Genomic DNA, 26,018 nt, shown 5'->3' with positions numbered 1-26,018 from the left:
CAGAATCCTTTGCAAACCTCAAACTTTGGCTAAAAAAACACATTTTCCTCAAATTTTGGTGAGAGAAAGTTCTGAAATCAGAGAGGAGCCACAAATTTCCTTACACTCAGCGTTCCCCCAAGTCTCCCGATAAAAATGATACCTCACTTGTGTGGGTAGGCCTAGCGCCCGCGACAGGAAATGCCCCAAAACGCAACGTGGACCCATCACATTTTTTGAAAGAAAACAGAGGTGTTTTTTGCCAACGTGCCTACCTGTAGATTTTGGCCTCTAGCTCAGCCGGCACCTAGGGAAACCTACCAAACCTGTGCATTTTTTAAAACTAGAGACCTAGGGGAATCCAAGATCGGGTGACTTGTGGGGCTCTGACCAGGTTATGTTACCCAACATCCTTTGCAAACCGCAAAATTTGGCTAAAAAAACACGTTTTCCTCATATTTTGGTGACAGAAAGTTCTTGAACCAGAGAAGAGCCTCAAATTTCCCTCCATCCAGCGTTCCCCCAAGTCTCCCGATAAAAATGATACCTCACTTGTGTGGGTAGGCCTAGCGCCCGCGACAGGAAATGCCCCAAAACGCAACGTGGACCCATCACATTTTTTCATAGAAAACAGAGGTGTTTTTTGCAAACATGCCTACCTGTAGATTTTGGCCTCTAGCTCAGCCGGCATCTAGGGAAACCTACCAAACCTGTGCATTTTTTAAAACTAGAGACCTAGGGGAATCCAAGATCGGGTGACTTTTGGGGCTCTGACCAGGTTCTGTTATCCAAAATCCTTTGCAAACCGCAAAATTTCGCAAAAAAAACAAGTTTTCCTCATATTTTGGTGACAGAAAGTTCTGGAACCAGAGAGGATCCACATATTTCCCTCCATCCAGCGTTCCCCCAAGTCTCCCGATAAAAATGATACCTCACTTGTGTGGGTAGGCCTAGCACCCGCGACAGGAAATGCCCCAAAACGCAACGTGGACCCATCACATTTTTTGAAAGAAAACAGAGGTGTTTTTTGCAAACGTGCCTACCTGTAGATTTTGGCCTCTAGCTCAACCGGCACCTAGGGAAACCTACCAAACTTGTGCATTTTTTAAAACTAGAGACCTAGGGGAATCCAAGATCGGGTGACTTGTGGGGCTGTGACCAGGTTCTGTTACCCAAAATCCTTTGCAAACCGCAAAATTTGGCTAAAAAAACACGTTTTCCTCATATTTTGGTGACAGAAAGTTCTGGAACCAGAGAGGAGCCACAAATTTCCCTCCATCCAGCGTTCCCCCAAGTCTCCCGATAAAAATGGTACCTCACTTGTGTGGGTAGGCCTAGCGCCCGCGACAGGAAATGGCCCAAAACACAACGTGGACACATCACATTTTTTCATAGAAAACAGTGCCTACCTGTGGATTTTGGCCTCTAGCTCAGCCGGCACCTGGGGAAACCTAGCAAACCAGCGCATTTTTTAAAACTAGAAACCCAGGGGAATCCAAGATGGGGTGACTTGTGGGGCTCTGACCAGGTTCTGTTACCCAGAATCCTTTGCAAACCTCAAACTTTGGCTAAAAAAACACATTTTCCTCAAATTTTGGTGAGAGAAAGTTCTGAAATCAGAGAGGAGCCACAAATTTCCTTCCACCCAGCGTTCCCCCAAGTCTCCCGATAAAAATGATACCTCACTTGTGTGGGTAGGCCTAGTGCCCGCGACAGGAAATGCCCCAAAACGCAACGTGGACCCATCACATTTTTTGAAAGAAAACAGAGGTGTTTTTTGCAAACGTGCCTACCTGTAGATTTTGGCCTCTAGCTCAGCCGGCACCTAGGGAAACCTACCAAACCTGTGCATTTTTTAAAACTAGAGACCTAGGGGAATCCAAGATCGGGTGACTTGTGGGGCTCTGACCAGGTTCTGTTACCCAAAATCCTTTGCAAAACGCATAATTTGGCAAAAAAAACACGTTTTCCTCACATTTTGGTGACAGAAAGTTCTGGAATCAGAGAGGAGCCACAAATTTCCCTCCATCCAGCGTTCCCCCAAGTCTCCCGATAAAAATGATACCTCACTTCTGTGGGTAGGCCTAGCGCCCGCGACAGGAAATGCCCCAAAACGCAACGTGGACCCATCACATTTTTTCATAGAAAACAGAGGTGTTTTTTGCAAACGTGCCTACCTGTAGATTTTGGCCTCTAGCTCAGCCGGCAACTAGGGAAACCTACCAAACCTGTGCATTTTTTAAAACTAGAGACCTAGGGGAATCCAAGATCGGGTGACTTTTGGGGCTCTGACCAGGTTCTGTTACCCAAAATCCTTTGCAAACCGCAAAATTTCGCTAAAAAAACAAGTTTTCCTCATATTTTGGTGACAGAAAGTTCTGGAACCAGAGAGGATCCACATATTTCCCTCCATCCAGCGTTCCCCCAAGTCTCCCGATAAAAATGATACCTCACTTGTGTGGGTAGGCCTAGCGCCCGCGACAGGAAATGCCCCAAAACGCAACGTGGACCCATCACATTTTTTGAAAGAAAACAGAGGTGTTATTTGCAAACGTGCCTACCTGTAGATTTTGGCCTCTAGCTCAACCGGCACCTAGGGAAACCTACCAAACCTGTGCATTTTTTAAAACTAGAGACCTAGGGGAATCCAAGATGGGGTGACTTGTGGGGCTCTGACCAGGTTCTGTTACCCAGAATCCTTTGCAAACCTCAAACTTTGGCTAAAAAAACACATTTTCCTCAAATTTTGGTGAGAGAAAGTTCTGAAATCAGAGAGGAGCCACAAATTTCCTTCCACCCAGCGTTCCCCCAAGTCTCCCGATAAAAATGATACCTCACTTGTGTGGGTAGGCCTAGCGCCCGCGACAGGAAATGCCCCAAAACGCAACGTGGACCCATCACATTTTTTGAAAGAAAACAGAGGTGTTTTTTGCAAACGTGCCTACCTCTAGATTTTGGCCTCTAGCTCAGCCGGCACCTAGGGAAACCTACCAAACCTGTGCATTTTTTTAAACTAGAGACCTAGGGGAATCCAAGATCGGGTGACTTGTGGGGCTCTGACCAGGTTCTGTTACCCAACATCCTTTGCAAACCGCAAAATTTGGCTAAAAAAACACGTTTTCCTCATATTTTGGTGACAGAAAGTTCTGGAACCAGAGAAGAGCCACAAATTTCCCTCCATCCAGCGTTCCCCCAAGTCTCCCGATAAAAATGATACCTCACTTGTGTGGGTAGGCCTAGCGCCCGTGACAGGAAATGGCCCAAAACACAACGTGGACACATCACATTTTTTCATAGAAAACATTGCCTACCTGTGGATTTTGGCCTCTAGCTCAGCCGGCACCTGGGGAAACCTAGCAAACCAGCGCATTTTTTAACACTAGAAACCCAGGGGAATCCAAGATGGGGTGACTTGTGGGGCTCTGACCAGGTTCTGTTACCCAGAATCCTTTGCAAACCTCAAACTTTGGCTAAAAAAACACATTTTCCTCAAATTTTGGTGACAGAAAGTTCTGAAATCAGAGAAGAGCCACAAATTTCCTTCCACCCAGCGTTCCCCCAAGTCTCCCGATAAAAATGATACCTCACTTGTGTGGGTAGGCCTAGCGCCCGCGACAGAAAATGCCCCAAAACGCAACATGGACCCATCACATTTTTTGAAAGAAAACAGAGGTGTTTTTTGCAAACGTGCCTACCTGTAGATTTTGGCCTCTAGCTCAGCCGGCACCTAGGTAAACCTACCAAACCTGTGCATTTTTTTAAACTAGAGACCTAGGGGAATCCAAGATCGGGTGACTTTCTGGGGCTCTGACCAGGTTCTGTTACCCAAAATCCTTTGCAAACCGCAAAATTTGGCTAAAAAAACACGTTTTCCTCATATTTTGGTGACAGAAAGTTCTGGAACCAGAGAGGAGCCACATATTTCCCTCCATCCAGCGTTCCCCCAAGTCTCCCGATAAAAATGATACTTCACTTGTGTGGGTAGGCCTAGCGCCCGCGACAGGAAATGGCCCAAAACACAACGTGGACACATCACATTTTTTCATAGAAAACAGTGCCTACCTGTGGATTTTGGCCTCTAGCTCAGCCGGCACCTGGGGAAACCTAGCAAACCATCGCATTTTTTAAAACTAGAAACCCAGGGGAATCCAAGATGGGGTGACTTGTGGGGCTCTGACCAGGTTCTGTTACCCAGAATCCTTTGCAAACCTCAAACTTTGGCTAAAAAAAACACATTTTCCTCATATTTTGGTGACAGAAAGTTCTGAAATCAGAGAGGAGCCACAAATTTCCTTCCACCCAGCGTTCCCCCAAGTCTCCCGATAAAAATGATACCTCACTTGTGTGGGTAGGCCTAGCGCCCGCGACAGGAAATGCCCCAAAACGCAACGTGGACCCATCACATTTTTTGAAAGAAAACAGAGGTGTTTTTTGCAAACGTGCCTACCTGTAGATTTTGGCCTCTAGCTCAGCCGGCACCTAGGGAAACCTACCAAACCTGTGCATTTTTTAAAACTAGAGACCTAGGGGAATCCAAGATCGGGTGACTTGTGGGGCTCTGACCAGGTTCTGTTACCCAAAATCCTTTGCAAAACGCATAATTTGGCAAAAAAAACACGTTTTCCTCACATTTTGGTGACAGAAAGTTCTGGAATCAGAGAGGAGCCACAAATTTCCCTCCATCCAGCGTTCCCCCAAGTCTCCCGATAAAAATGATACCTCACTTGTGTGGGTAGGCCTAGCGCCTGCGACAGGAAATGCCTCAAAACGCAACGTGGACCCATCACATTTTTTTAAAGAAAACAGAGGTGTTTTTTGCAAACGTGCCTACCTGTAGATTTTGGCCTCTAGCTCAGCCGGCATCTAGGGAAACCTACCAAACCTGTGCATTTTTTAAAACTAGAGACCTAGGGGAATTGAAGATCGGGTGACTTGTGGGGCTCTGACCAGGTTCTGTTACCCAAAATCCTTTGCAAACCGCAAAATTTGGCTAAAAAAACACGTTTTCCTCATATTTTGGTGACAGAAAGTTCTGGAACCAGAGAGGAGCCACAGATTTCCCTCCATCCAGCGTTCCCCCAAGTCTCCCGATAAAAATGATACCTCACTTGTGTGGGTAGGCCTAGCGCCCGCGACAGGAAATGGCCCAAAACACAACGTGGACACATCACATTTTTTCATAGAAAACATTGCCTACCTGTGGATTTTGGCCTCTAGCTCAGCCGGCACCTGGGGAAACCTAGCAAACCAGCGCATTTTTTAACACTAGAAACCCAGGGGAATCCAAGATGGGGTGACTTGTGGGGCTCTGACCAGGTTCTGTTACCCAGAATCCTTTGCAAACCTCAAACTTTGGCTAAAAAAACACATTTTGCTCAAATTTTGGTGACAGAAAGTTCTGAAATCAGAGAGGAGCCACAAATTTCCTTCCACCCAGCGTTCCCCCAAGTCTCCCGATAAAAATGATACCTCACTTGTGTGGGTAGGCCTAGCGCCAGTGACAGGAAATGCCTCAAAACGCAACGTGGACCCATCACATTTTTTTAAAGAAAACAGAGGTGTTTTTTGCAAACGTGCCTACCTGTAGATTTTGGCCTCTAGCTCAGCCGGCACCTAGGGAAACCTACCAAACCTGTGCATTTTTTTAAAACTAGAGACCTAGGGGAATCCAAGATCGGGTGACTTGTGGGGCTCTGACCAGGTTCTGTTACCCAAAATCCTTTGCAAAACGCATAATTTGGCAAAAAAAACACGTTTTCCTCACATTTTGGTGACAGAAAGTTCTGGAATCAGAGAGGAGCCACAAATTTCCCTCCATCCAGCGTTCCCCCAAGTCTCCCGATAAAAATGATACCTCACTTGTGTGGGTAGGCCTAGCGCCTGCGACAGGAAATGCCTCAAAACGCAACGTGGACCCATCACATTTTTTTAAAGAAAACAGAGGTGTTTTTTGCAAACGTGCCTACCTGTAGATTTTGGCCTCTAGCTCAGCCGGCATCTAGGGAAACCTACCAAACCTGTGCATTTTTTAAAACTAGAGACCTAGGGGAATTGAAGATCGGGTGACTTGTGGGGCTCTGACCAGGTTCTGTTACCCAAAATCCTTTGCAAACCGCAAAATTTGGCTAAAAAAACACGTTTTCCTCATATTTTGGTGACAGAAAGTTCTGGAACCAGAGAGGAGCCACAGATTTCCCTCCATCCAGCGTTCCCCCAAGTCTCCCGATAAAAATGATACCTCACTTGTGTGGGTAGGCCTAGCGCCCGCGACAGGAAATGGCCCAAAACACAACGTGGACACATCACATTTTTTCATAGAAAACATTGCCTACCTGTGGATTTTGGCCTCTAGCTCAGCCGGCACCTGGGGAAACCTAGCAAACCAGCGCATTTTTTAACACTAGAAACCCAGGGGAATCCAAGATGGGGTGACTTGTGGGGCTCTGACCAGGTTCTGTTACCCAGAATCCTTTGCAAACCTCAAACTTTGGCTAAAAAAACACATTTTGCTCAAATTTTGGTGACAGAAAGTTCTGAAATCAGAGAGGAGCCACAAATTTCCTTCCACCCAGCGTTCCCCCAAGTCTCCCGATAAAAATGATACCTCACTTGTGTGGGTAGGCCTAGCGCCCGCGACAGGAAATGCCCCAAAACGCAACGTGGACCCATCACATTTTTTGAAAGAAAACAGAGGTGTTTTTTGCAAACGTGCCTACCTGTAGATTTTGGCCTCTAGCTCAGCCGGCACCTAGGTAAACCTACCAAACCTGTGCATTTTTTTAAACTAGAGACCTAGGGGAATCCAAGATCGGGTGACTTTCTGGGGCTCTGACAAGGTTCTGTTACCCAAAATCCTTTGCAAACCGCAAAATTTGGCTAAAAAAACATGTTTTCCTCACATTTTGGTGACAGAAAGTTCTGGAACCAGAGAGGAGCCACAAATTTCCCTCAATCCAGCGTTCCCCCAAGTCTCCCGATAAAAATGATACCTCACTTGTGTGGGTAGGCCTAGCGCCCGCGACAGGAAATGGCCCAAAACACAACGTGGACACATCACATTTTTTCGTAGAAAACAGTGCCTACCTGTGGATTTTGGCCTCTAGCTCAGCCGGCACCTGGGGAAACCTAGCAAACCAGCGCATTTTTTAAAACTAGAAACCCAGGGGAATCCAAGATGGGGTGACTTGTGGGGCTCTGACCAGGTTCTGGTACCCAGATTCCTTTGCAAACCTCAAACTTTGGCTAAAAAAACACATTTTCCTCAAATTTTGGTGAGAGAAAGTTCTGAAATCAGAGAGGAGCCACAAATTTCCTTCCACCCAGCGTTCCCCCAAGTCTCCCGATAAAAATGATACCTCACTTGTGTGGGTAGGCCTAGCGCCCGCGACAGGAAATGCCCCAAAACGCAACGTGGACCCATCACATTTTTTGAAAGAAAACAGAGGTGTTTTTTGCAAACGTGCCTACCTCTAGATTTTGGCATCTAGCTCAGCCGGCACCCAGGGAAACCTACCAAACCTGTGCATTTTTTAAAACTAGAGACATAGGGGAATCCAAGATCGGGTGACTTGTGGGGCTCTGACCAGGTTCTGTTACCCAACATCCTTTGCAAAACGCATAATTTGGCAATAAAAACACGTTTTCCTCACATTTTGGTGACAGAAAGTTCTGGAATCAGAGAGGAGCCACAAATTTCCCTCCATCCAGCGTTCCCCCAAGTCTCCCGATAAAAATGATACCTCACTTGTGTGGGTAGGCCTAGCGCCAGTGACAGGAAATGCCTCAAAACGCAACGTGGACCCATCACATTTTTTTAAAGAAAACAGAGGTGTTTTTTGCAAACGTGCCTACCTGTAGATTTTGGCCTCTAGCTCAGCCGGCATCTAGGGAAACCTACCAAACCTGTGCATTTTTTAAAACTAGAGACCTAGGGGAATCGAAGATCGGGTGACTTGTGGGGCTCTGACCAGGTTCTGTTACCCAAAATCCTTTGCAAACCGCAAAATTTGGCTAAAAAAACACGTTTTCCTCATATTTTGGTGACAGAAAGTTCTGGAACCAGAGAGGAGCCACAGATTTCCCTCCATCCAGCGTTCCCCCAACTCTCCCGATAAAAATGATACCTCACTTGTGTGGGTAGGCCTAGCGCCCGCGACAGGAAATGGCCCAAAACACAACGTGGACACATCACATTTTTTCATAGAAAACATTGCCTACCTGTGGATTTTGGCCTCTAGCTCAGCCGGCACCTGGGGAAACCTAGCAAACCAGTGCATTTTTTAACACTAGAAACCCAGGGGAATCCAAGATGGGGTGACTTGTGGGGCTCTGACCAGGTTCTGTTACCCAGAATCCTTTGCAAACCTCAAACTTTGGCTAAAAAAACACATTTTCCTCAAATTTTGGTGACAGAAAGTTCTGAAATCAGAGAGGAGCCACAAATTTCCTTCCACCCAGCGTTCCCCCAAGTCTCCCGATAAAAATGATACCTCACTTGTGTGGGTAGGCCTAGCGCCCGCGACAGGAAATGCCCCAAAACGCAACGTGGACCCATCAAATTTTTTTAAAGAAAACAGAGGTGTTTTTTGCAAACGTGCCTACCTGTAGATTTTGGCCTCTAGCTCAGCCGGCACCTAGGTAAACCTACCAAACCTGTGCATTTTTTTAAACTAGAGACCTAGGGGAATCCAAGATCGGGTGACTTTCTGGGGCTCTGACCAGGTTCTGTTACCCAAAATCCTTTGCAAACCGCAAAATTTGGCTAAAAAAACACGTTTTCCTCACATTTTGGTGACAGAAAGTTCTGGAACCAGAGAGGAGCCACAAATTTCCCTCCATCCAGCGTTCCCCCAAGTCTCCCGATAAAAATGATACCTCACTTGTGTGGGTAGGCCTAGCGCCCGCGACAGGAAATGGCCCAAAACACAACGTGGACACATCACATTTTTTCATAGAAAACAGTGCCTACCTGTGGATTTTGGCCTCTAGCTCAGCCGGCACCTGGGGAAACCTAGCAAACCAGCGCATTTTTTAACACTAGAAACCCAGGGGAATCCAAGATGGGGTGACTTGTGGAGCTCTGACCAGGTTCTGTTACCCAGAATCCTTTGCAAACCTCAAACTTTGGCTAAAAAAACACATTTTCCTCAAATTTTGGTGACAGAAAGTTCTGAAATCAGAGAGGAGCCACAAATTTCCTTCCACCCAGCGTTCCCCCAAGTCTCCCGATAAACATTATACCTCACTTGTGTGGGTAGGCCTAGCGCCCGCGACAGGAAATGCCCCAAAACGCAACGTGGACCCATCACATTTTTTGAAAGAAAACAGAGGTGTTTTTTGAAAACGTGCCTACCTGTAGATTTTGGCCTCTAGCTCAGCCGGCATCTAGGGAAACCTACCAAACCTGTGCATTTTTTAAAACTAGAGACCTAGGGGAATCAAAGATCGGGTGACTTGTGGGGCTCTGACCAGGTTCTGTTACCCAAAATCCTTTGCAAACCGCAAAATTTCGCTAAAAAAACAAGTTTTCCTCATATTTTGGTGACAGAAAGTTCTGGAACCAGAGAGGATCCACATATTTCCCTCCATCCAGCTTTCCCCCAAGTCTCCCAATAAAAATGATACCTCACTTGTGTGGGTAGGCCTAGCGCCCGCGACAGGAAATGCCCCAAAACGCAACGTGGACCCATCACATTTTTTTAAAGAAAACAGAGGTGTTTTTTGCAAACGTGCCTACCTGTAGATTTTGGCCTCTAGCTCAGCCGGCACCTAGGGAAACCTACCAAACCTGTGCATTTTTTAAAATTAGAGACCTAGGGGAATCCAAGATCGGGTGACTTGTGGGGCTCTGACCAGGTTCTGTTACCCAAAATCCTTTGCAAACCGCAAAATTTGGCTAAAAAAACACGTTTTCCTCATATTTTGGTGACAGAAAGTTCTGGAACCAGAGAGGAGCCACAAATTTCCCTCCATCCAGCGTTCCCCCAAGTCTCCCGATAAAAATGATACCTCACTTGTGTGGGTAGGCCTAGCGCCCGCGACAGGAAATGGCCCAAAACACAACGTGGACACATCACATTTTTTCATAGAAAACAGTGCCTACCTGTGGATTTTGGCCTCTAGCTCAGCCGGCACCTGGGGAAACCTAGCAAACCAGCGCATTTTTTAAAACTAGAAACCCAGGGGAATCCAAGATGGGGTGACTTGTGGGGCTCTGACCAGGTTCTGTTACCCAGAATCCTTTGCAAACCTCAAACTTTGGCTAAAAAAACACATTTTCCTCAAATTTTGGTGAGAGAAAGTTCTGAAATCAGAGAGGAGCCACAAATTTCCTTACACTCAGCGTTCCCCCAAGTCTCCCGATAAAAATGATACCTCACTTGTGTGGGTAGGCCTAGCGCCCGCGACAGGAAATGCCCCAAAACGCAACGTGGACCCATCACATTTTTTGAAAGAAAACAGAGGTGTTTTTTGCCAACGTGCCTACCTGTAGATTTTGGCCTCTAGCTCAGCCGGCACCTAGGGAAACCTACCAAACCTGTGCATTTTTTAAAACTAGAGACCTAGGGGAATCCAAGATCGGGTGACTTGTGGGGCTCTGACCAGGTTATGTTACCCAACATCCTTTGCAAACCGCAAAATTTGGCTAAAAAAACACGTTTTCCTCATATTTTGGTGACAGAAAGTTCTTGAACCAGAGAAGAGCCTCAAATTTCCCTCCATCCAGCGTTCCCCCAAGTCTCCCGATAAAAATGATACCTCACTTGTGTGGGTAGGCCTAGCGCCCGCGACAGGAAATGCCCCAAAACGCAACGTGGACCCATCACATTTTTTCATAGAAAACAGAGGTGTTTTTTGCAAACATGCCTACCTGTAGATTTTGGCCTCTAGCTCAGCCGGCATCTAGGGAAACCTACCAAACCTGTGCATTTTTTAAAACTAGAGACCTAGGGGAATCCAAGATCGGGTGACTTTTGGGGCTCTGACCAGGTTCTGTTATCCAAAATCCTTTGCAAACCGCAAAATTTCGCAAAAAAAACAAGTTTTCCTCATATTTTGGTGACAGAAAGTTCTGGAACCAGAGAGGATCCACATATTTCCCTCCATCCAGCGTTCCCCCAAGTCTCCCGATAAAAATGATACCTCACTTGTGTGGGTAGGCCTAGCACCCGCGACAGGAAATGCCCCAAAACGCAACGTGGACCCATCACATTTTTTGAAAGAAAACAGAGGTGTTTTTTGCAAACGTGCCTACCTGTAGATTTTGGCCTCTAGCTCAACCGGCACCTAGGGAAACCTACCAAACTTGTGCATTTTTTAAAACTAGAGACCTAGGGGAATCCAAGATCGGGTGACTTGTGGGGCTGTGACCAGGTTCTGTTACCCAAAATCCTTTGCAAACCGCAAAATTTGGCTAAAAAAACACGTTTTCCTCATATTTTGGTGACAGAAAGTTCTGGAACCAGAGAGGAGCCACAAATTTCCCTCCATCCAGCGTTCCCCCAAGTCTCCCGATAAAAATGGTACCTCACTTGTGTGGGTAGGCCTAGCGCCCGCGACAGGAAATGGCCCAAAACACAACGTGGACACATCACATTTTTTCATAGAAAACAGTGCCTACCTGTGGATTTTGGCCTCTAGCTCAGCCGGCACCTGGGGAAACCTAGCAAACCAGCGCATTTTTTAAAACTAGAAACCCAGGGGAATCCAAGATGGGGTGACTTGTGGGGCTCTGACCAGGTTCTGTTACCCAGAATCCTTTGCAAACCTCAAACTTTGGCTAAAAAAACACATTTTCCTCAAATTGTGGTGAGAGAAAGTTCTGAAATCAGAGAGGAGCCACAAATTTCCTTCCACCCAGCGTTCCCCCAAGTCTCCCGATAAAAATGATACCTCACTTTAGTGGGTAGGCCTAGCGCCCGCGACAGGAAATGCCCCAAAACGCAACGTGGACCCATCACATTTTTGAAAGAAAACAGAGGTGTTTTTTGCAAACGTGCCTACCTGTAGATTTTGGCCTCTAGCTCAGCCGGCACCTAGGGAAACCTACCAAACCTGTGCATTTTTTTAAACTAGAGACCTAGGGGAATCCAAGATCGGGTGACTTGTGGGGCTCTGACCAGGTTCTGTTACCCAACATCCTTTGCAAACCGCAAAATTTGGCTAAAAAAACACGTTTTCCGCATATTTTGGTGACAGAAAGTTCTGGAACCAGAGAAGAGCCACAAATTTCCCTCCATCCAGCGTTCCCCCAAGTCTCCCGATAAAAATGATACCTCACTTGTGTGGGTAGGCCTATAGCCCGCGACAGGAAATGGCCCAAAACACAACGTGGACATATCACATTTTTTCATAGAAAACAGTGCCTACCTGTGGATTTTGGCCTCTAGCTCAGCCGGCACCTGGGGAAACCTAGCAAACCAGCGCATTTTTTAACACTAGAAACCCAGGGGAATCCAAGATGGGGTGACTTGTGGAGCTCTGACCAGGTTCTGTTACCCAGAATCCTTTGCAAACCTCAAACTTTGGCTAAAAAAACACATTTTCCTCAAATTTTGGTGACAGAAAGTTCTGAAATCAGAGAGGAGCCACAAATTTCCTTACACCCAGCGTTCCGCCAAGTCTCCCGATAAATATTATACCTCACTTGTGTGCGTAGGCCTAGCGCCCGCGACAGGAAATGCTCCAAAACGCAACGTGGACCCATCACATTTTTTGAAAGAAAACAGAGGTGTTTTTTGCAAACGTGCCTACCTGTAGATTTTGGCCTCTAGCTCAGCCGGCACCTAGGGAAACCTACCAAACCTGTGCATTTTTTAAAACTAGAGACCTAGGGGAATCCAAGATCGGGTGACTTGTGGGGCTCTGACCAGGTTCTGTTACCCAAAATCCTTTGCAAACCGCAAAATTTGGCAAAAAAAACATGTTTTCCTCACATTTTGGTGACAGAAAGTTCTGGAATCAGAGAGGAGCCACAAATTTCCCTCCATCCAGCGTTCCCCCAAGTCTCCCGATAAAAATGATACCTCACTTGTGTGGGTAGGCCTAGCGCCCGCGACAGGAAATGGCCCAAAACACAACGTGGACACATCACATTTTTTCATAGAAAACAGTGCCTACCTGTGGATTTTGGCCTCTAGCTCAGCCGGCACCTGGGGAAACCTAGCAAACCAGCGCATTTTTTAAAACTAGAAACCCAGGGGAATCCAAGATGGGGTGACTTGTGGGGCTCTGACCAGGTTCTGTTACCCAGAATCCTTTGCAAACCTCAAACTTTGGCTAAAAAAACACATTTTCCTCAAATTTTGGTGACAGAAAGTTCTGAAATCAGAGAGGAGCCACAAATTTCCTTCCACCCAGCGTTCCCCCAAGTCTCCCGATAAAAATGATACCTCACTTGTGTGGGTAGGCCTAGCGCCCGCGACATGAAATGCCCCAAAACGCAACGTGGACCCATCACATTTTTTGAAAGAAAACAGAGGTGTTTTTTGAAAACGTGCCTACCTGTAGATTTTGGCCTCTAGCTCAGCCGGCACCTAGGGAAACCTACCAAACCTGTGCATTTTGTAAAACTAGAGACCTAGGGGAATCCAAGATCGGGTGACTTGTGGGGCTCTGACCAGGTTCTGTTACCCAAAATCCTTTGCAAACCGCAAAATTCCGCTAAAAAAACACGTTTTCCTCATATTTTGGTGACAGAAAGTTCTGGAACCAGAGAGGAGCCACATATTTCCCTCCATCCAGCGTTCCCCCAAGTCTCCCGATAAAAATGATACCTCACTTGTGTGGGTAGGCCTAGCGCCCGCGACAGGAAATGCCCCAAAAAGCAACGTGGACCCATCACATTTTTTGAAAGAAAACAGAGGTGTTTTTTGCAAACGTGCCTACCTGTAGATTTTGGCCTCTAGCTCAGCCGGCACCTAGGGAAACCTACCAAACCTGTGCATTTTTTAAAACTAGAGACCTAGGGGAATCCAAGATCGGGTGACTTGTGGGGCTCTGACCAGGTTCTGTTACCCCAAATCCTTTGCAAACCGCAAAATTTGGCTAAAAAAACACGTTTTCCTCATATTTTGGTGACAGAAAGTTCTGGAACCAGAGAGGAGCCACATATTTCCCTCCATCCAGCGTTCCCCCAAGTCTCCCGATAAAAATGATACCTCACTTGTTTGGGTAGGCCTAGCGCCCGCGACAGGAAATGGCCCAAAACACAACGTGGACACATCACATTTTTTCAAGGAAAACAGTGCCTACCTGTGGATTTTGGCCTCTAGCTCAGCCGGCACCTGGGGAAACCGAGCAAACCAGCTCATTTTTTAAAACTAGAAACCCAGGGGAATCCAAGATGGGGTGACTTGTGGGGCTCAGACCAGGTTCTGTTACCCAGAATCCTTTGCAAACCTCAAACTTTGGCTAAAAAAAACACATTTTCCTCAAATTTTGGTGACAGAAAGTTCTGAAATCAGAGAGGAGCCACAAATTTCCTTCCACCCAGCGTTCCCCCAATTCTCCCGATAAAAATTATACCTCACTTGTGTGGGTAGGCCTAGCGCCCGCGACAGGAAATGCCCCAAAACGCAACGTGGACCCATCACATTTTTTGAAAGAAAACAGAGGTGTTTTTTGCAAACGTGCCTACCTGTAGATTTTGGCCTCTAGCTCAGCCGGCATCTAGGGAAACCTACCAAACCTGTGCATTTTTTAAAACTAGAGACCTAGGGAAATCCAAGATCGGGTGACTTTTGGGGCTCTGACCAGGTTCTGTTACCCAAAATCCTTTGCAAACCGCAAAATTTCGCTAAAAAAACAAGTTTTCCTCATATTTTGGTGACAGAAAGTTCTGGAACCAGAGAGGATCCACATGTTTCCCTCCATCCAGCGTTCCCCCAAGTCTCCCGATAAAAATGATACCTCACTTGTGTGGGTAGGCCTAGCGCCCGCGACAGGAAATGCCCCAAAACGCAACGTGGACCCATCACATTTTTTGAAAGAAAACAGAGGTGTTTTTTGCAAACGTGCCTACCTGTAGATTTTGGCCTCTAGCTCAGCCGGCACCTAGGGAAACCTACCAAACCTGTGCATTTTTTAAACTAAAAACCTAGGGGAATCCAAGATCGGGTGACTTGTGGGGCTCTGACCAGGTTCTGTTACCCAGAATCCTTTGCAAACCTCAAACTTTGGCTAAAAAAACACATTTTCCTCAAATTTTGGTGAGAGAAAGTTCTGAAATCAGAGAGGAGCCACAAATTTCCTTCCACCCAGCGTTCCCCCAAGTCTCCCGATAAAAATGATACCTCACTTGTGTGGGTAGGCCTAGCGCCCGCGACAGGAAATGGCCCAAAACACAACGTGGACACATCACATTTTTTCATAGAAAACAGTGCCTACCTGTGGATTTTGGCCTCTAGCTCAGCCGGCACCTGGGGAAACCTAGCAAACCAGCGCATTTTTTAAAACTAGAAACCCAGGGGAATCCAAGATGGGGTGACTTGTGGGGCTCTGACCAGGTTCTGTTACCCAGAATCCTTTGCAAACCTCAAACTTTGGCTAAAAAAACACATTTTCCTCAAATTTTGGTGAGAGAAAGTTCTGAAATCAGAGAGGAGCCACAAATTTCCTTACACCCAGCGTTCCCCCAAGTCTCCCGATAAAAATGATACCTCACTTGTGTGGGTAGGCCTAGCGCCCGCGACAGGAAATGTCCCAAAACGCAACGTGGACCCATCACATTTTTTGAAAGAAAACAGAGGTGTTTTTTGCAAACGTGCCTACCTGTAGATTTTGGCCTCTAGCTCAGCCGGCACCTAGGGAAACCTACCAAACCTGTGCATTTTTTAAAACTAGAGACCTAGGGGAATCCAAGATCGGGTGACTTGTGGGGCTCTGACCAGGTTCTGTTACCCAACATCCTTTGCAAACCGCAAAATTTGGCTAAAAAAACACGTTTTCCTCATATTTTGGTGACAGAAAGTTCTGGAACCAGAGAAGAGCCACAAATTTCCCTCCATCCAGCGTTCCCCCAAGTCTCCCGCTAAAAATGATACCTCACTTGTGTGGGTAGGCCTAGCGCCCGCGACAGGAAATGCCCCAAAACGCAACGTGGACCCATCACATTTTTTCATAGAAAACAGAGGTGTTTTTTGCAAACGTGCCTACCTGTAGATTTTGGCCTCTAGCTCAGCCGGCATCTAGGGAAACCTACCAAACCTGTGCATTTTTTAAAACTAGAGACCTAGGGGAATCCAAGATCGGGTGACTTTTGGGGCTCTGACCAGGTTCTGTTACCCAAAATCCTTTGCAAACCGCAAAATTTCGCTAAAAAAACAAGTTTTCCTCATATTTTGGTGACAGAAAGTTCTGGAACCAGAGAGGATCCACATATTTCCCTCCATCCAGCGTTCCCCCAAGTCTCCCGATAAAAATGATACCTCACTTGTGTGGGTAGGCCTAGCGCCCGCGACAGGAAATGCCCCAAAACGCAACGTGGACCCATCAAATTTTTTTAAAGAAAACAGAGGTGTTTTTTGCAAACGTGCCTACCTGTAGATTTTGGCCTCTAGTTCAACCGGCACCTAGGGAAACCTACCAAACCTGTGCATTTTTTAAAACTAGAGACCTAGGGGAATCCAAGATCGGGTGACTTGTGGGGCTCTGACCAGGTTCTGTTACCCAAAATCCTTTGCAAACCGCAAAATTTAGCTAAAAAAACACGTTTTCCTCATATTTTGGTGACAGAAAGTTCTGGAACCAGAGAGGAGCCACAAATTTCCCTCCATCCAGCGTTCCCCCAAGTCTCCCGATAAAAATGATACCTCACTTGTGTGGGTAGGCCTAGCGCCCGCGACAGGAAATGGCCCAAAACACAACGTGGACACATCACATTTTTTCATAGAAAACAGTGCCTACCTGTGGATTTTGGCCTCTAGCTCAGCCGGCACCTGGGGAAACCTAGCAAACCAGCGCATTTTTTAAAACTAGAAACCCAGGGGAATCCAAGATGGGGTGACTTGTGGGGCTCTGACCAGGTTCTGTTACCCAAAATCCTTTGCAAACCTCAAAATTTGGCTAAAAAAACACATTTTCCTCAAATTTTGGTGACAGAAAGTTCTGAAATCAGAGAGGAGCCACAAATTTCCCTCCATCCAGCGTTCCCCCAAGTCTCCCGATAAAAATGATACCTCACTTGTGTGGGTAGGCCTAGCGCCCGCGACAGGAAATGGCCCAAAACACAACGTGGACACATCACATTTTTTCATAGAAAACAGTGCCTACCTGTGGATTTTGGCCTCTAGCTCAGCCGGCATCTGGGGAAACCTAGCAAACCAGCGCATTTTTTAAAACTAGAAACCCAGGGGAATCCAAGATGGGGTGACTTGTGGGGCTCTGACCAGGTTCTGTTACCCAGAATCCTTTCCAAACCTCAAACTTTGGCTAAAAAAACACATTTTCCTCAAATTTTGGTGAGAGAAAGTTCTGAAATCAGAGAGGAGCCACAAATTTCCTTACACCCAGCGTTCCCCCAAGTCTCCCGATAAAAATGATACCTCACTTGTGTGGGTAGGCCTAGCGCCCGCGACAGGAAATGCCCCAAAACGCAACGTGGACTCATCACATTTTTTTAAAGAAAACAGAGGTGTTTTTTGCAAACGTGCCTACCTGTAGATTTTGGCCTCTAGCTCAGCCGGCACCTAGGGAAACCTACCAAACCTGTGCATTTTTTAAAACTAGAGACCTAGGGGAATCCAAGATCGGGTGACTTGTGGGGCTCTGACCAGGTTCTGTTACCCTACATCCTTTGCAAACCGCAAAATTTGGCTAAAAAAACACGTTTTCCTCATATTTTGGTGACAGAAAGTTCTGGAACCAGAGAAGAGCCACATATTTCCCTCCATCCAGCGTTCCCCCAAGTCTCCCGATAAAAATGATACCTCACTTGTGTGGGTAGGCCTAGCGCCCGCGACAGGAAATGCCCCAAAAGGCAACGTGGACCCATCACATTTTTTGAAAGAAAACAGAGGTGTTTTTTGCAAACGTGCCTACCTGTAGATTTTGGCCTCTAGCTCAGCCGGCATCTAGGGAAACCTACCAAACCTGTGCATTTTTTAAAACTAGAGACCTAGGGGAATCCAAGATCGGGTGACTTGTGGGGCTCTGACCAGGTTCTGTTACCCAAAATCCTTTGCAAACCGCAAAATTTGGCTAAAAAAACACGTTTTCCTCATATTTTGGTGACAGAAAGTTCTGGAACCAGAGAGGAGCCACAAATTTCCCTCCATCCAGCGTTCCCCCAAGTCTCCCGATAAAAATGATACCTCACTTGTGTGGGTAGGCTTAGCGCCCGCGACAGGAAATGGCCCAAAACACAACGTGGACACATCACATTTTTTCATAGAAAACAGTGCCTACCTGTGGATTTTGGCCCCTAGCTCAGCCGGCACCTGGGGAAACCTAGCAAACCAGCGCATTTTTTAAAACTAGAAACCCAGGGGAATCCAAGATGGGGTGACTTGTGGGGCTCTGACCAGGTTCTGTTACCCAGAATCCTTTGCAAACCTCAAACTTTGGCTAAAAAAACACATTTTCCTCAAATTTTGGTGAGAGAAAGTTCTGAAATCAGAGAGGAGCCACAAATTTCCTTCCACCCAGCGTTCCCCCAAGTCTCCCGATAAAAATTATACCTCACTTGTGTGGGTAGGCCTAGCGCCCGCGACAGGAAATGCCCCAAAACGCAACGTGGACCCATCACATTTTTTGAAAGAAAACAGAGGTGTTTTTTGCAAACGTGCCTACCTGTAGATTTTGGCCTCTAGCTCAGCCGGCACCTAGGGAAACCTACCAAACCTGTGCATTTTTTAAAACTAGAGACCTAGGGGAATCCAAGATCGGGTGACTTGTGGGGCTCTGACCAGGTTCTGTTACCCAACATCCTTTGCAAACCGCAAAATTTGGCTAAAAAAACACGTTTTCCTCATATTTTGGTGACAGAAAGTTCTGGAACCAGAGAAGAGCCACAAATTTCCCTCCATCCAGCGTTCCCCCAAGTCTCCCGATAAAAATGATACCTCACTTGTGTGGGTAGGCCTAGCGCCCGCGACAGGAAATGGCCCAAAACACAACGTGGACACATCACATTTTTTCATAGAAAACATTGCCTACCTGTGGATTTTGGCCTCTAGCTCAGCCGGCACCTGGGGAAACCTAGCAAACCAGCGCATTTTTTAACACTAGAAACCCAGGGGAATCCAAGATGGGGTGACTTGTGGGGCTCTGACCAGGTTCTGTTACCCAGAATCCTTTGCAAACCTCAAACTTTGGCTAAAAAAACACATTTTCCTCAAATTTTGGTGACAGAAAGTTCTGAAATCAGAGAGGAGCCACAAATTTCCTTACACCCAGCGTTCCCCCAAGTCTCCCGATAAAAATGATATCTCACTTGTGTGGGTAGGCCTAGCGCCCGCGACAGGAAATGCCCCAAAACGCAACGTGGACCCATCACATTTTTTGAAAGAAAACAGAGGTGTTTTTTGCAAACGTGCCTACCTGTAGATTTTGGCCTCTAGCTCAGCCGGCACCTAGGTAAACCTACCAAACCTGTGCATTTTTTTAAACTAGAGACCTAGGGGAATCCAAGATCGGGTGACTTTCTGGGGCTCTGACCAGGTTCTGTTACCCAAAATCCTTTGCAAACCGCAAAATTTGGCTAAAAAAACACGTTTTCCTCACATTTTGGTGACAGAAAGTTCTGGAACCAGAGAGGAGCCACAAATTTCCCTCCATCCAGCGTTCCCCCAAGTCTCCCGATAAAAATGATACCTCACTTGTGTGGGTAGGCCTAGCGCCCGCGACAGGAAATGGCCCAAAACACAACGTGGACACATCACATTTTTTCATAGAAAACAGTGCCTACCTGTGGATTTTGGCCTCTAGCTCAGCCGGCACCTGGGGAAACCTAGCAAACCAGCGCATTTTTTAACACTAGAAACCCAGGGGAATCCAAGATGGGGTGACTTGTGGGGCTCTGACCAGGTTCTGTTACCCAGAATCCTTTGCAAACCTCAAACTTTGGCCAAAAAAAAAACACATTTTCCTCACATTTTGGTGACAGAAAGTTCTGGAATCAGAGAGGAGCCACAAATTTCCTTCCACCCAGCGTTCCTCCAAGTCTCCCGATAAAAATGATACCTCACTTGTGTGGGTAGGCCTAGCGCCCGCAACAGGAAATGCCCCAAAACGCAACGTGGACCCATCACATTTTTTGAAAGAAAACAGAGGTGTTTTTTGCAAACGTGCCTACCTGTAGATTTTGGCCTCTAGCTCAGCCGGCACCTAGGTAAACCTACCAAACCTGTGCATTTTTTTAAACTAGAGACCTAGGGGAATCCAAGATCGGGTGACTTGTGGGGCTCTGACCAGGTTCTGTTACCCAAAATCCTTTGCAAAACGCAAAATTTGGCAAAAAAAACACGTTTTCCTCACATTTTGGTGACAGAAAGTTCTGGAATCAGAGAGGAGCCACAAATTTCCCTCAATCCAGCGTTCCCCCAAGTCTCCCGATAAAAATGATACCTCACTTGTGTGGGTAGGCCTAGCGCCCGCGACAGAAAATGGCCTAAAACACAACGTGGACACATCACATTTTTTCATAGAAAACAGTGCCTACCTGTGGATTTTGGCCTCTAGCTCAGCCGGCACCTGGGGAAACCTAGCAAACCAGCGCATTTTTTAAAACTAGAAACCCAGGGGAATCTAAGATGGGGTGACTTGTGGGGCTCTGACCAGGTTCTGTTACCCAGAATCCTTTGCAAACCTCAAACTTTGGCTAAAAAAACACATTTTCCTCAAATTTTGGTGACAGAAAGTTCTGAAATCAGAGAGGAGCCACAAATTTCCTTCCACCCAGCGTTCCCCCAAGTCTCCCGATAAACATTATACCTCACTTGTGTGGGTAGGCCTAGCGCCCGCAACAGGAAATGCCCCAAAACGCAACGTGGACCCATCACATTTTTTGAAAGAAAACAGAGGTGTTTTTTGCAAACGTGCCTACCTGTAGATTTTGGCCTCTAGCTCAGCCGGCACCTAGGGAAACCTACCAAACCTGTGCATTTTTTAAAACTAGAGACCTAGGGGAATCCAAGATCGGGTGACTTGTGGGGCTCTGACCAGGTTCTGTTACCCAAAATCCTTTGCAAACCGCACAATTTGGCAAAAAAAACATGTTTTCCTCACATTTTGGTGACAGAAAGTTCTGGAATCAGAGTGGAGCCACAAATTTCCCTCCATCCAGCGTTCCCCCAAGTCTCCCGATAAAAATGATACCTCACCTGTGTGTGGGTAGGCCTAGCGCCCGCGACAGGAAATGGCCCAAAACACAACGTGGACACATCACATTTTTTCATAGAAAACAGTGCCTACCTGTGGATTTTGGCCTCTAGCTCAGCCGGCACCTTGGGAAACCTAGCAAACCAGCGCATTTTTTAAAACTAGAAACCCAGGGGAATCCAAGATGGGGTGACTTGTGGGGCTCTGACCAGGTTCTGTTACCCAGAATCCTTTGCAAACCTCAAACTTTGGCTAAAAAAAACACATTTTCCTCAAATTTTGGTGACAGAAAGTTCTGAAATCAGAGAGGAGCCACAAATTTCCTTCCACCCAGCGTTCCCCCAAGTCTCCCGATAAAAATTATACCTCACTTGTGTGGGTAGGCCTAGCGCCCGCGACAGGAAATGCCCCAAAACGCAACGTGGACCCATCACATTTTTTGAAAGAAAACAGAGGTGTTTTTTGCAAACGTGCCTACCTGTAGATTTTGGCCTCTAGCTCAGCCGGCACCTAGGGAAACCTACCAAACCTGTGCATTTTTTAAAACTAGAGACCTAGGGGAATCCAAGATCGGGTGACTTGTGGGGCTCTGACCAGGTTCTGTTACCCAAAATCCTTTGCAAACCGCAAAATTTCGCTAAAAAAACACGTTTTCCTCATATTTTGGTGACAGAAAGTTCTGGAACAAGAGAGGAGCCACATATTTCCCTCCATCCAGCGTTCCCCCAAGTCTCCCGATAAAAATGATACCTCACTTGTGTGGGTAGGCCTAGCGCCCGTGACAGGAAATGCCCCAAAACGCAACGTGGACCCATCACATTTTTTGAAAGAAAACAGAGGTGTTTTTTGCAAACGTGCCTACCTGTAGATTTTGGCCTCTAGCTCAGCCGGCACCTAGGGAAACCTACCAAACCTGTGCATTTTTTAAAACTAGAGACCTAGGGGAATTGAAGATCGGGTGACTTGTGGGGCTCTGACCAGGTTCTGTTACCCAACATCCTTTGCAAACCGCAAAATTTGGCTAAAAAAACACGTTTTCCTCATATTTTGGTGACAGAAAGTTCTGGAACCAGAGAGGAGCCACAAATTTCCCTCCATCCAGCGTTCCCCCAAGTCTCCCGATAAAAATGATACCTCACTTGTGTGGGTAGGCCTAGCGCCCGCGACAGGAAATGGCCCAAAACACATCGTGGACACATCACACTTTTTCATAGAAAACAGTGCCTACGTGTGGATTTTGGCCTCTAGCTCAGCCGGCACCTGGGGAAACCTAGCAAACCAGCGCATTTTTTAACACTAGAAACCCAGGGGAATCCAAGATGGGGTGACTTGTGGGGCTCTGACCAGGTTCTGTTACCCAGAATCCTTTGCAAACCTCAAACTTTGGCTAAAAAAACACATTTTCCTCAAATTTTGGTGACAGAAAGTTCTGAAATCAGAGAGGAGCCACAAATTTCCTTCCACCCAGCGTTCCCCAAAGTCTCCCGATAAAAATGATACCTCACTTGTGTGGGTAGGCATAGCGCCCGCGACAGGAAATGCCCCAAAACGCAACGTGGACCCATCACATTTTTTGAAAGAAAACAGGTGTTTTTTGCAAACGTGCCTACCTGTAGATTTTGGCCTCTAGCTCAGCCGGCACCTAGGTAAACCTACCAAACCTGTGCATTTTTTTAAACTAGAGACCTAGGGGAATCCAAGATCGGGTGACTTGTGGGGCTCTGACCAGGTTCTGTTACCCAAAATCCTTTGCAAACCGCAAAATTTGGCTAAAAAAACACGTTTTCCTCACATTTTGGTGACAGAAAGTTCTGAAATCAGAGGCGAGCCACAAATTTCCCTCCATCCAGCGTTCCCCCAAGTCTCCCGATAAAAATGATACCTCACTTGTGTGGGTAGGCCTAGCGCCCGCAACAGGAAATGGCCCAAAACACAACGTGGACACATCACATTTTTTCATAGAAAACAGTGCCTACCTGTGGATTTTGGCCTCTAGCTCAGCCGGCACCTGGGGAAACCTAGCAAACCAGCGCATTTTTTAACACTAGAAACCCAGGGGAATCCAAGATGGGGTGACTTGTGGGGCTCTGACCAGGTTCTGTTACCCAGAATCCTTTGCAAACCTCAAACTTTGGCTAAAAAAAAACACATTTTCCTCAAATTTTGGTGACAGAACGTTCTGGAATCAGAGAGGAGCCACAAATTTCCTTCCACCCAGCGTTCCCCCAAGTCTCCCGATAAAAATGATACCTCACTTGTGTGGGTAGGCCTAGCGCCCGTGACAGGAAATGCCCCAAAACGCAACGTGGACCCATCACATTTTTTGAAAGAAAACAGAGGTGTTTTTTGCAAACGTGCCTACCTGTAGATTTTGGCCTCTAGCTCAGCCGGCACCTCGGTAAACCTACCAAACCTGTGCATTTTTTTAACTAGAGAGCTAGGGGAATCCAAGATCGGGTGACTTGTGGGGCTCTGACCAGGTTCTGTTACCCAAAATCCTTTGCAAAACGCAAAATTTGGCAAAAAAAACACTATTTCCTCACATTTTGGTGACAGAAAGTTCTGGAATCAGAGAGGAGCCACAAATTTCCCTCCATCCAGCGTTCCCCCAAGTCTCCCGATAAAAATGATACCTCACTTGTGTGGGTAGGCCTAGCGCCCGCGACAGGAAATGGCCCAAAACACAACGTGGACACATCACATTTTTTCATAGAAAACAGTGCCTACCTGTGGATTTTGGCCTCTAGCTTAGCCGGCACCTGGGGAAACCTAGCAAACCAGCGCATTTTTTAAAACTAGAAACCCAGGGGAATCCAAGATGGGGTGACTTGTGGGGCTCTGACCAGGTTCTGTTACCCAGAATCCTTTGCAAACCTCAAACTTTGGCTAAAAAAACACATTTTCCTCAAATTTTGGTGACAGAAAGTTCTGAAATCAGAGAGGAGCCACAAATTTCCTTCCACCCAGCGTTCCCCCAAGTCTCCCGATAAAAATTATACCTCACTTGTGTGGGTAGGCCTAGCGCCCGCGACAGGAAATGCCCCAAAACGCACCGTGGACCCATCACATTTTTTGAAAGAAAACAGAGGTGTTTTTTGCAAACGTGCCTACCAGTAGATTTTGGCCTCTAGCTCAGCAGGCACCTAGGGAAACCTACCAAACGTGTGCATTTTTTAAAACTAGAGACCTAGGGGAATCCAAGATCGGGTGACTTTTGGGGCTCTGACCAGGTTCTGTTACCCAAAATCCTTTGCAAACCGCAAAATTTTGCTAAAAAAACACGTTTTCCTCATATTTTGGTGACAGAAAGTTCTGGAACCAGAGAGGAGCCACAAATTTCCCTCCATCCAGCGTTCCCCCAAGTCTCCCGATAAAAATGATACCTCACTTGTGTGGGTAGGCCTTGCGCCCGCGACAGGAAGTGGCCCAAAACACAACGTGGACAGATCACATTTTTTCATAGAAAACAGTGCCTACCTGTGGATTTTGGCCTCTAGCTTAGCCGGCACCTGGGGAAACCTAGCAAACCAGCGCATTTTTTAAAACTAGAAACCCAGGGGAATCCAAGATGGGGTGACTTGTGGGGCTCTGACAAGGTTCTGTTACCCAGAATCCTTTGCAAACCTCAAATTTTGGCTAAAAAAACACATTTTCCTCAAATTTTGGAGACAGAAAGTTCTGAAATCAGAGAGGAGCCACAAATTTCCTTCCACCCAGCGTTCCCCCAAGTCTCCCGATAAAAATTATACCTCACTTGTGTGGGTAGGCCTAGCGCCCGCGACAGGAAATGCCCCAAAACGCAACGTGGACCCATCACATTTTTTTAAAGAAAACAGAGGTGTTTTTTGCAAACGTGCCTACCTGTAGATTTTGGCCTCTAGCTCATCCGGCACCTAGGGAAACCTACCAAACCTGTGCATTTTTTAAAACTAGAGACCTAGGGGAATCCAAGATCGGGTGACTTTTGAGGCTCTGACCAGGTTCTGTTACCCAAAATCCTTTGCAAACCGCAAAATTTTGCTAAAAAAACACGTTTTCCTCATATTTTGGTGACAGAAAGTTCTGGAACCAGAGAGGAGCCACAAATTTCCCTCCATCCAGCGTTCCCCCAAGTCTCCCGATAAAAATGATACCTCACTTGAGTGGGTAGGCCTAGCGCCCGCGACAGGAAATGGCCCAAAACACAACTTGGACACATCACATTTTTTCATAGAAAACAGTGCCAACCTGTGGATTTTGGCCTCTAGCTCAGCCGGCACCTGGGGAAACGTAGCAAAGCAGCGCATTTTTTAAAACTAGAAACCCAGGGGAATCCAAGATGGGGTGACTTGTGGGGCTCTGACCAGGTTCTGTTACCCAGAATCCTTTGCAAACCTCAAACTTTGGCTAAAAAAAACACGTTTTCCTCACATTTTGGTGACAGAAAGTTCTGAAATCAGAGGGGAGCCACAAATTTCCCTCCATCCAGCGTTCCCCCAAGTCTCCCGATAAAAATGATACCTCACTTGTGTGGGTAGGCCTAGCGCCCGCGTCAGGAAATGGCCCAAAACACAACGTGGACACATCACATTTTTTCATAGAAAACAGTGCCTACCTGTGGATTTTGGCCTCTAGCTCAGCCGGCACCTGGGGAAACCTAGCAAACCAGCGCATTTTTTAACACTAGAAACCCAGGGGAATCCAAGATGGGGTGACTTGTGGGGCTCTGAACAGGTTCTGTT

The sequence above is a fragment of the Pleurodeles waltl genome, chromosome 10, assembly GCF_031143425.1.
Source record: "Pleurodeles waltl isolate 20211129_DDA chromosome 10, aPleWal1.hap1.20221129, whole genome shotgun sequence".
Taxonomy (NCBI): Eukaryota; Metazoa; Chordata; class Amphibia; order Caudata; family Salamandridae; genus Pleurodeles; species Pleurodeles waltl.
The sequence above is the reverse complement of the archived record's forward strand: the minus strand, read 5'-3'. Positions refer to the sequence as shown.